We start from the raw sequence: 10035 nt of genomic DNA, 5'->3' as shown, positions 1-10035 counted from the left end.
AGTTATATATAAATAACAGGAGTTTATTTGTGCCATGGTAATTTCACTTAAAAACAGGAACTTATTGTCTCATGGTTTCAGAGACTAGAAGTCCAAAATCAAAGCTTCAGCAAGACCATGTTTTCTCCCAGATTATTTAGCATTCTGGTACTAGTTTACAGTAACCCTTGGGTTCCTGGGCTTGCATTCCTGCTTTCTCCCTTTGTGTTTGAATATCCAGTTTCCACTGTCTTCTCATTTCCTCCTGTGGATTTCTCTGGATTTTACTTCTCTGAATGTGTCCAAATTTTCTCTATATATAAAGCCTCCTGTAATATGGATTAAGACCCAGGCCATTTCAATTTGACCACACTTTAACCAAAAATAACATCTTCAAAATGTCCATTTACCAATTATTTCATTGGGGGGTGGTTTAAACTTAAGAACATGACTTTTGGTGATTCAGTCTACCACAATCCTCCTTCTGGACCCCATAAAAGGCAGGTTCTTACAACATGCAAAGTACATTTACCCCATCTCAATATCCAAAAGCCCTTAAGCCATTTCAATAACAACTCTAAGTTGAAAGTTTCATCAAAATCAATTTTAAGTTTGGTCCATCCTGGGGGAAAACTCCTCTCCTGTGGATGTATGAAACCTAGAAAATAACTTATCTGCTTCAAAAATACAATGGTGGGACAGGCTTAGGATAGATATTCCCATTTAAGAATGAATAAATTTGAAGGAAAACAGGGTTCCAGAGTTCCCAAAATGTCCAAACCCAGCAGGGCAAACTCTATTTGTTCTCAAGGTTGAATCATATGTGGATTAGTTCTTTATCTTCTGCACCTGGTAGAGTGGCAATCCCACACTTTCCAAGCATTTGGAAAGGGGCCATGCACTTTTGAACACTGAGACATATGCCCCACACTCTCCAATCACCAAAAGAGTGACCACACACTCCTCAAACCCTGGAACATAAACCCCATCCTACCTGAGGGTGGAGTGCTGGCCAGGCTCTCCCTGATTGCTGCAGCATAGGCTCTACTTTCTATGAGAATTGGGGTGGCATCTGCACTCTCCTCAAACATTGGGGCAGTAGGCCTACCTTCTCCGAGGCCTTTTCTCTTGATCAGTAGAGATCTCTTTGGCCTAGACCTATGAATCCATTGTTCTGCCCTTAAAGTCATATTTCCTTTATTTCATCCCTCTCTGTCCCTTTCAGTCCAGGCTGACAATGCTTCTGCTCATAAAAATATTCTCAAAAATTTTGGTTTTGCATATAGTTTAAGAGAGTCCAAGGCACCAGACTAAAATATTGTCTACAGACCCTTTATGGGTAAATGCATATTCAAACCTGTCTTCCTCTGAGATGGCTGACTGGATTCGTGAGTCACATGCCTAATCTCCTTGGTAAAGGGTGGGTAAGCTACACTCTCATGAGGAGCCCCATTCTCTGGAGACTCATTTCCCAGAAGCTCAGAGAAGGCCCTGAAAGAACGACTTGTGAGCCTAGCCTCAGAACCTGTTATGGGCTGAGATTATAGGGAAGACTAAGAATTTTCCAAATCATCAATTGCTGGTCCCTTTGTCCTTACCAGTTCAGTACACAGTTTATCTGTTTTTCATTTTATTATAAGCAGCAACTAAGAACTAGTTCCACACATTGCTTGTGAATCCTCTCAGCTAAAAATCCCATTTGTTGCTTTCAAGTTCTGCCTTCCATCCAAATCAAAATACAATTTCAAGTTCTCTACCACTTTACAATAAGGATCAGCTTTCCTCCAGCTTCCAATAGCACATTCACTGTTTCCTTCTAAGTTCTCACCAGAAGCAACTTTAATGTACATATTTCTACCAACAGTCTATTCAAGGCAATCTAGGCTTTTTCTCTCAAGTACCTCAAAATTCTTAAACCTCTAACCATGAAACCATTCCGAAGCCACTTTCACATACTCAGGTACTTATAGTAGCAGCATCCTACATTCCAGTACCAAAACCATAACAACCAATTGTGAATATGAATGCTTTCAATTAACTTCCTTACAAAAGAAAATATTTCACTCAAGAATAAATGCATATTCACAGCTAATTTACGTGAGTAAATGTGTGTGTTTTTCCATTATGCAATATATTTGTGCTAATTTTTTTAGAGGGGGAAATCCATCCAAATTTATTCTCCAATAGACAAAGCATCAGCAGGTAAAACTACAGGGGTTTCCCTGTAGATCATACATTCACAAGGCATGATTAGCTTGACAGTGAGAAACTCTGTTGTGTTCTCTGTAACAATATCTACTTAACAGTGTGAACGGTAATATGATTATGTTCACTTACAATTCCAGAAGGAAAGGCACAATTGGGCAAAAAAAATTTTTTTTTGATCCTTAAAAATGTCAGTTGCAGTAACTAACAGACAAACCTTTGGTAACAGTCTTGATCCACATTTCAATTTGCAGGCCTTCCACATAGAGGGGAAAGATTTCTCTGCCCCATAAGTTTAGGTATTTCTTTCTCCCTCCTTGATAAACCATCAGAACAATGTTTCATCATTTGCTTAATATTATTACATGTACAAAAGGGATTTTTTTTTTGAAAAAATCACAAAAACACCTCAAACATCAGCTGTTCTCACCAATACATCAACTCTTAGGTTTAAGACAGGGTCTAGGAACAGTTCAGCAATCATAAAATAGGAAAATAAGGACTATGGCTACAAAAATAAAAAATAAATGAGGTAGATAAATTAAAGCTTTCACACCCAAGGCTTGCCTGTTCCAACTTCGTAGCCTTCATGCAATACTCAGGAAAGAAAATCTTCATAATTACTTGGCATTAGTCACCAAGGAAATTTTTTAAAATTAGTAATGTGAACCTGTAACAAGAAACATGCCCTTCAGTGAGAATTTCTTCTCAAGAATGAAAACTCAATTCTTCAACAGAGTAGGCACTGGTGAAAAAAATTAAGTCACCTGAGATCCCCTGCTTACTTGCCCACCTCCCCCCTTCTGGTATTCAGGAAGAAGGCACCTGGAAAGCAGGGGAGGACATTGGCATTCTTGGTTCTCCAACAGAACTGTACTTAAATAAGCAGCAACACACACACTGATTCCCCAAGGTCTAAAACAAGTCCATTTGAGGGCACTCTACTTGTTTACGGTTCTAAGGTTGAAAGAATTTTGTAGTTTTACAACCTTAGTTTAAAAGAAAAGTACATTCAAAAAATAAAAAAATGGATGTGGGATGGTGGTGGGGAGTTATTATACAAACAGGTCCCTAAACAGACAACAGACCTTGCCAATTCACCCGCATTAACGGTTACCATGTAAAGATAAAGTACCTCTGTGAAGTTAATTGTCTATTCCACTGTTGCGCCAATAAATTCCAATTGTTCCAACCTTGAAAGAGGTGACAGTCTTTGGAAATAATCTAGGTTGTACAAAGTTTCTATGTACAGTCTGTTGCAAGTAACAAAGCTACTCTGCAAGACCTGCTTCCTTCCAAAATGAGAAAAAAAATCTAGCCTGTGGCTGTGTTGGTATGTTTTCTTTTTCTTTTTCTTTTTTTTTTTTTTTTGGTGTTTTCTTTTTCTTTTCTTTTCTTTTTTTTTTTTTTTTTGGTTTGGGTTTTTGGTTTTGTTTTTGCAAAGCAGCATAGCAACATCATGATTGTAGGACTGCCTGAGGTTGTGGCCACAACGTAAACCGTGCACATCAGTAAGGAAACACACACACACACACACACACACACACACACACACACACAGAAGACAGGTGGATTCTTTAAAAAATACACCATACAGATGCTAGAGATTTCACTTTGCCTGCCTGAACTTCTTCATCACGAATTCTCCCTTTTGCTTAGCTGACCGCAATCTTGTTTTCTTCCAGGAAGTGGGGGACCTGGTGTTTGGGAACACCGTCGGGAGCACCTGACTTTTCCACATCAGCACTGATACCTGCCTGGGAGCCATCCACCTTGGAGACGGTGGCATTACTCACAACAGAGCTGGCCCCAGGGACACCGGGAGGGGAGGGATGCCGCCGCCGCCACCCTGGATAACCGAGATCTCATTAGTTTTCATGGCCAGGCCGCCGTTGAGCATGGCGGTGTACTGGTTCCACGCCACCGGGTCCACGGTTGCCAGAGGTGCCAGGATGTCCCTGGGAAACATTTCAGAGACCTTCTTTCCGTTGGAACCCAACAGAGCCATGGTGTTCTAGATGGCCAGCTTTCTGCCCCAGCATGCTGAGTTATTGTTTGCCCCGTGTGTCATACAGTGGACCTTCAAGTTTCCTTTGGTGGTGAAAGCTTGCCCACATATATTGCACACAAAAGGCTTCTCTCCAGTGCGAGTATGCTCGTGAACCTGCAGCTCGCTCGCGGACGACAAGTTCTTCCCGCAGCACATGCAGCCGTCTTGCTTGGCCTGCCGACGAGGCTGGGCCACTAGTAAAGGTGTCATGCCTGAGGACAGGGCAGAGGGTCCAACGAACGTGCAAGGAAACTCAACTTTGATGTGGGTTAGTTGCACTCAGATAAACATTGGTGGGAGACTGCTCCGACCTTCCATCTCCAGGTGGCTGTTCTCGGCGCTCTCTGCTATGCCTCCAGCCTCGGGGACTTGAACTTGATGCTTTCTGCTTGGCTATTGGCCGGAGAGAGTGCCTGGAAGGACATGGTTTCCAGGGCTTCCGGACTTCTGCCCTGATACTCCTGGTCTCCCATCCCAGAGGACGAGTCGTTGGTGAAGCCATTGCTCTCCGCCGAACCGTTTTCCCGGCTGCTCTGCAGCTGCAGGCCAGGGGGGACGTGCACCATTTTCCCGGGGTCATCCAGGGTCACCATCAGGGCAAACCCCAGAGATGGTGACACTGAGTGGATGCTGGGAAGAGGTGTGGGGACCTTCAAGGAGCTACTAGGGGCATCCTGGCAGCTGACTTCGTCTACGTCAATGCTTTTGATGACGTCGTCATGGCAAATGGCACTTCCGCTGCCATTCTCCCCGACCATCATTGGCTCCAAACCTGTAAAGTCACAGGGACTTTCTGGAAGAGGGGTGTAGGAATCTGACCACCCATGTGCATTCGAATATGCTGTTGCAACATGACAGCGTTAGTGAACTTCTGGCAGATAGGGCACAAATGCTGCATCTTTATCAACGTGTTGTTTCAGTGAACCCGGAGATGGGTCTTCAGATTGCCTTTGGTGGAGAAGGCACAACCACAGATTTTGCACTGGAAGGGTCTCTCTCTGGTGTGGGTGCGGTAATGCATTTTGAGGGAGCTTTGGCAGCTTACGACATGGTGGCAGATGAGACATTCTTTGGGTTCAGTGGTGGACTTGTCAATGTTCACCAGCTACTGCAATTTCAGAGTCTCTGACCCTGACTCGGGGGTCCCACTCCCTTGGAAGCCACCAACCCTTGGGGAACTATGATTTGGCCCCACCCCAGGTAGTGTGGCTCCGCCCAGGTGGCAGGTCATTGGACAATGGGCCACCCATGAGGTCCTTGAGGTTAGTCCCTGAAGTGATATTCTGAGGTAGCGCTACAGAGGGTGTCCCTGTTACGAGGAAAGGTTCACTGTCTAAGGAGAAGCTCGATTCATCTACAGGTACAGGTAGAGAGAGTGCAAAGGGGATGCTGTTGCCTGCCAACATTTTATCCTGGAACTCGGCAAACAGCTGGGGGTTTGCCTTCACCAGGGGATGTCGATTAAAGTGCACCTTGAGGTTGCTCTTGGTGGTGAAACGGTGGCCACAGACTAAGCACGCATAGGGTCTCTCTCCACTGTGGGAGCTGAGGTGGATCTGCAAGAAGCTATTAGTTCCAGAAACCTTGCTACAGTACTTACACTTGTGCTTGTAGAGAATGGCCTTGTCTTTGGGTTTGACATCCACTGCAGAGATGTCCGGGGGCTTCCCCTTCACTTTCTTGGATGGGTTTAATGCTGCAGTGGAGAAGGGGCTCTGAAATAGCACAGAGCCTGGAGACTGAGGTAGCAGGGCCCCCAGGAGGCAGTACATGACATTCGGGAGCACCCTTATCTCGTCTGGATTCAGGGCAAAGGGCGTCAGCCCCGGGGACACAGAGCTGGCAGTGGAAGGGATGTTTGTGTGAGGTAGCTTGGCTTGTTTCAAGGAATCCAGAGACAGACCCTGGCTTCCAGCTTTCTGGCTGAGCAAAGCCAGGGCAACAGACACCTGCTGGGACACGTGGCTGCCTAATGTCTTCAGGGTGTCAGCTCCCGCCACACTTGAGTGCAGGGCCTGGGAGGTCCACATGTTCACCTGCAGGTGGATCTGCTCCGTGAGCTGGATCTGCTGTAGCTGCTGCTGCTGCAGACACAGGATCTGCTCCAGGACCCACAGGAGGCTGCTGGCACCAGGCAAGGGGGCTGGCAAGGCATCCATGCTCCGCTGATTTACCACCACCTTGGTACCCCGTAGTGCATGTAAAGTCACATTAGTGTTGGCGACTTTGCCTCTGGGTGTATAACATGTCCTGGGGTGTGGGCAGCAGGGCTGTCTCTGCCTTCAGGAACACCACAGACTCGGCACCCGACTTCTCTTTCAGGTCCCCTGAGCTACTCCCATTCTCCATGTGACCATCCTTGCTGCTTGGGCTATGTGGCTGATGGCTCAGCACAGATCCAAAGAAGTCTTCTGAGGGCACTGGCCCCTCACTGTCATTCATGATGAGAACAGGTGGATTTTTACTGTAATTTTTCTTGTGTACTAAGAACTCAGAGATGTTAAAGAACTCCGCACAGCATTTCTTGTAGACGTGTGTCTTGTCTCGACGAAGCCACTTGGCAGTTGCTTTGCCCCATCTGCTTCGTCATTGTTCCCCGGGGGGTTCATTGGAGCACCCAGCTCTCCCGCCGCCGGCGCCGCTGGGGCCGCACCTGCAAACTCCGAGGTCAGCTGCTGCGGCTCCTGCTCGCCCTTCCTCGGAGTTGGTGTGCTGGGGTTTCGCCTGCTTGCACCTCGACATGGTGTAAGTATCCGGGCGCCAGGAGAGCCGTCATTATTTGCCCTCTCCACCACAAATTCCTGGAGTGGGAAAATTTACCCCTCTTTGGCTGGAACGCGCATGTTCCCGTAATTCTATTTGTGCTAATTAATATGACAAATTACAAACATACAATTCCTATACAGTTACTAATTAATATAAAGATTTTAGGTATACACAGACATCAAGAATATAAGCATAAAACAATTTATTCATGGTCAGCATTGAAGTGTTAAGTAGGAGAAATATGATGTGATAAAAGCCTATTTAAAAAGCATAAAATAATCACATTGCTTGACTGTTGGTGGAATTACTTTTCTTGCAATCTACTTGTGTGTTCCAGTAGCATGTTTATATGAATGAAAGCCTTAATTTCTGACAAAAAAAGAGAGAAAGTGTTGGTTCATGGTAGTTTTGGAGAAATAAGCATAGGAAATCTGAGAAGAATAATTTTGAATGCAATTATAACCTAGTCCCCAATATTGCCTTATGGACTAGTTTTCAACTCTCTGTGGGGAGTTTTTAGAATCAGAAAATGAGGGAGGTAATTTTGATGATAATAGACATGGAAAGAATGAAGATTGCTCAGTTATGCTTGGGAAAATGAGGAACCTGTCTTTGAGATGCATTAGGAAATGTCACCAGTCTGATTCCCCAGGTATGGCATATGTGGTGGAGATAGCAGAACACAAGGAGGATATTAGAGCTGGCATACATTAAATTTAAATTTGTCCAAGAAGTTCACTTAATTGAGAGTGTAAAAAACTGGGAGTGATTGTGACTTTCCAAAGATTGCATACTTGAAGGACTATTAGAGAATAATAAATATTAGAGCAAAATATGACCTTCTAAAAACAAGCAAAAATCTAGTGAGTTTAGCCCCAGGAAAAGGACTTTATCCATAAAAACAGATCTGGCAACCCAAGGGTTGGAACTCCCCCTCCCTTAGGGAAAAAGATGGTGCCTTGAGCATGCAGCATCCCGTGTGACCAGAGCACAGACACTGAAGGTCATGGAGCCTAATCATTGTTGGTAACGAACATTCATGTGACTCAGCTGAGGTCTCTTTGTAAGCAAATCTAGTGAGCATCTGCTGAACTATATAAAGTATTCCTCATCCTCTTGTTTGTGCAGATCATTGACTTCCACTTTCCAATCAGCTGCCATTGGGAAAAATCCTTCTGTAAGTAAGTCCCTATTAAAATTCATGGGGAACTTTTTGCCTGGTGTGTTCTCTGGTCTTGGGGTTGAGTTGGGCTGGAGCATTTGATTGGCCAGCAGGAGGCCAGAGAAACACCAGCCACAGGAATCATGAATACTGGGAAGGGAGGATTTCCCAGGGAGATTCCAGGATAGCCTGCAACATCCATGTGGGGAGGGGTGGCTATCCTCCTAGATGAATGGGGAGCACTGAGGGAGTATGGGAGTATGGAGATGCTGATAATTCCCCAGCTGGACTAATAGTCCTCCTGCAACAGGCTTAAGGATAGTTGGGATTTCATAAGAAAAAGGAAAGCTGCTGGGCTGCTGCAGCTGTAGCTGCAGAAAAGGCCTTGATGGCCAAAGTGGCAGTTTGCCACTTGAAAGAGGAACTCAAGTTAGAGAGGGATAAGCAGGTAGCCTAAGTGGAGTTGAAAGATTCTTTAAATGAGAGACTACACTGAGTAGATGAAAATTTGGAAATATTAGCATGTCATTATGCTAGGGTAAGGGGGAGGAAGTTATGTAAGTTTCAAGTAATATGTATTCTAACTTCCCCTGATTGGGATCCCAAAGCTTGAAACCCAGTGGATTTTTCCTCAGATGATGAGGATTCCCACTATGACTGGGAGAATAAAGATGATAAGTGTAAATTTGTTTGCCCTCTGGTCAAACATAAGATTATGTCAGAGCATGTTGCAACCCAACTGGGCCCCAGGTGGATGGGGATAACACCATTGATGTGGCTACAGCCCCAGCCACATCTTTTGAGCAAAGAATACGTGTTACAGTGTGAGATTTTACTGCTTCTGAATTACAAGAAATTGGGATTCCGTATAGGCAAAGTCCTAAAGGACTTTTATCAAATTGGTTGCTGCAATTTTGGGGTTCTGGTGCAGATGGTGTACTGCTTTCAGGGTATGATATGAGTAAATTGTCCTCTCTCACCACCCATCCTTCTGTGCATCAATACATATATCTGTTAGCCCCTAAAATGGAAACAAATTGGATACTTAACTGGCTTATATTTCAGTGTAAGGAGGTGTGGCCCCATGAAAGAGATCTGCCTCATAAAGCCCCCTTTTGGAATTCCTTTGAAAAACTACAAAATGTAATGAGAGGACTAGGGATGGAGCATACAGTTTACATAGCAGATGCCATTGGATCAGATATTGTAACTTACACCAAAAGAATTAATGAGATAATTCTACATTCTGCTCCCAATCACTGGTAATTGACTTTGGTGCCAATTCTTAGCCTACTTATAGGACAGCCCATCTCACAGGCTGCTCAAATGATTGCACACCTGGGAGAGACAGCTCAGCTAAGGTAAAGGTGAACTAGAGTCAGAGCTATGGGTTATGTCCTGAAGGGACATGATGGTCCAAACTGGGTGTCACATAGACAAATGTGGAGACATCTAATAACTGCTGGATCCCAATGAGCAGAGGTTTAATAAGCTTGAAACCAGGACTTTAGAGTATATATTCTAGCCAAAAAAACATGGCTGATACCATGTAAAGAGCCCTCCACACCCCAGCTGAGGAGGTCTGGGAGGACTCCTTCTCCCTAGAATAGGGGGTAGGTTGAGATCCCTGAATAAGAACAATATATGGGGACACTGGGGATCAGAGGACACATAGAGAATGAATTATCTTTTGGTCCCCCACTAATGAATATAGGGTTTTGACCTTAGTAGACACTGGAGTGGAATGCACCTTAATATATGGGAAATGGCTATGACCTGGGAGGCCAGTGCTAAGCATGGCTGGATAAGGGGCCCAAAGTATTAAAGCAACACAACAACTACTAATACAGATTGGCCAGTTACCTCCTCAAAA

At 44.6% G+C, this 10035-nt stretch overlaps 1 pseudogene; it reads right to left on the bottom strand.

Annotated features, from left to right (window-relative positions):
• Positions 1-3839: 3839 nt before the first annotated feature.
• LOC119523454 lies at positions 3840-6976 on the bottom strand (annotated as a pseudogene).
• Positions 6977-10035: the final 3059 nt, after the last annotated feature.

This window comes from Choloepus didactylus, chromosome X (genome assembly GCF_015220235.1).
Source record: "Choloepus didactylus isolate mChoDid1 chromosome X, mChoDid1.pri, whole genome shotgun sequence".
NCBI classification, from domain to species: domain Eukaryota; kingdom Metazoa; phylum Chordata; class Mammalia; order Pilosa; family Megalonychidae; genus Choloepus; species Choloepus didactylus.
Note: the sequence above shows the minus strand (reverse complement) of the source record. Positions and strands in the feature narration are given on the sequence as shown.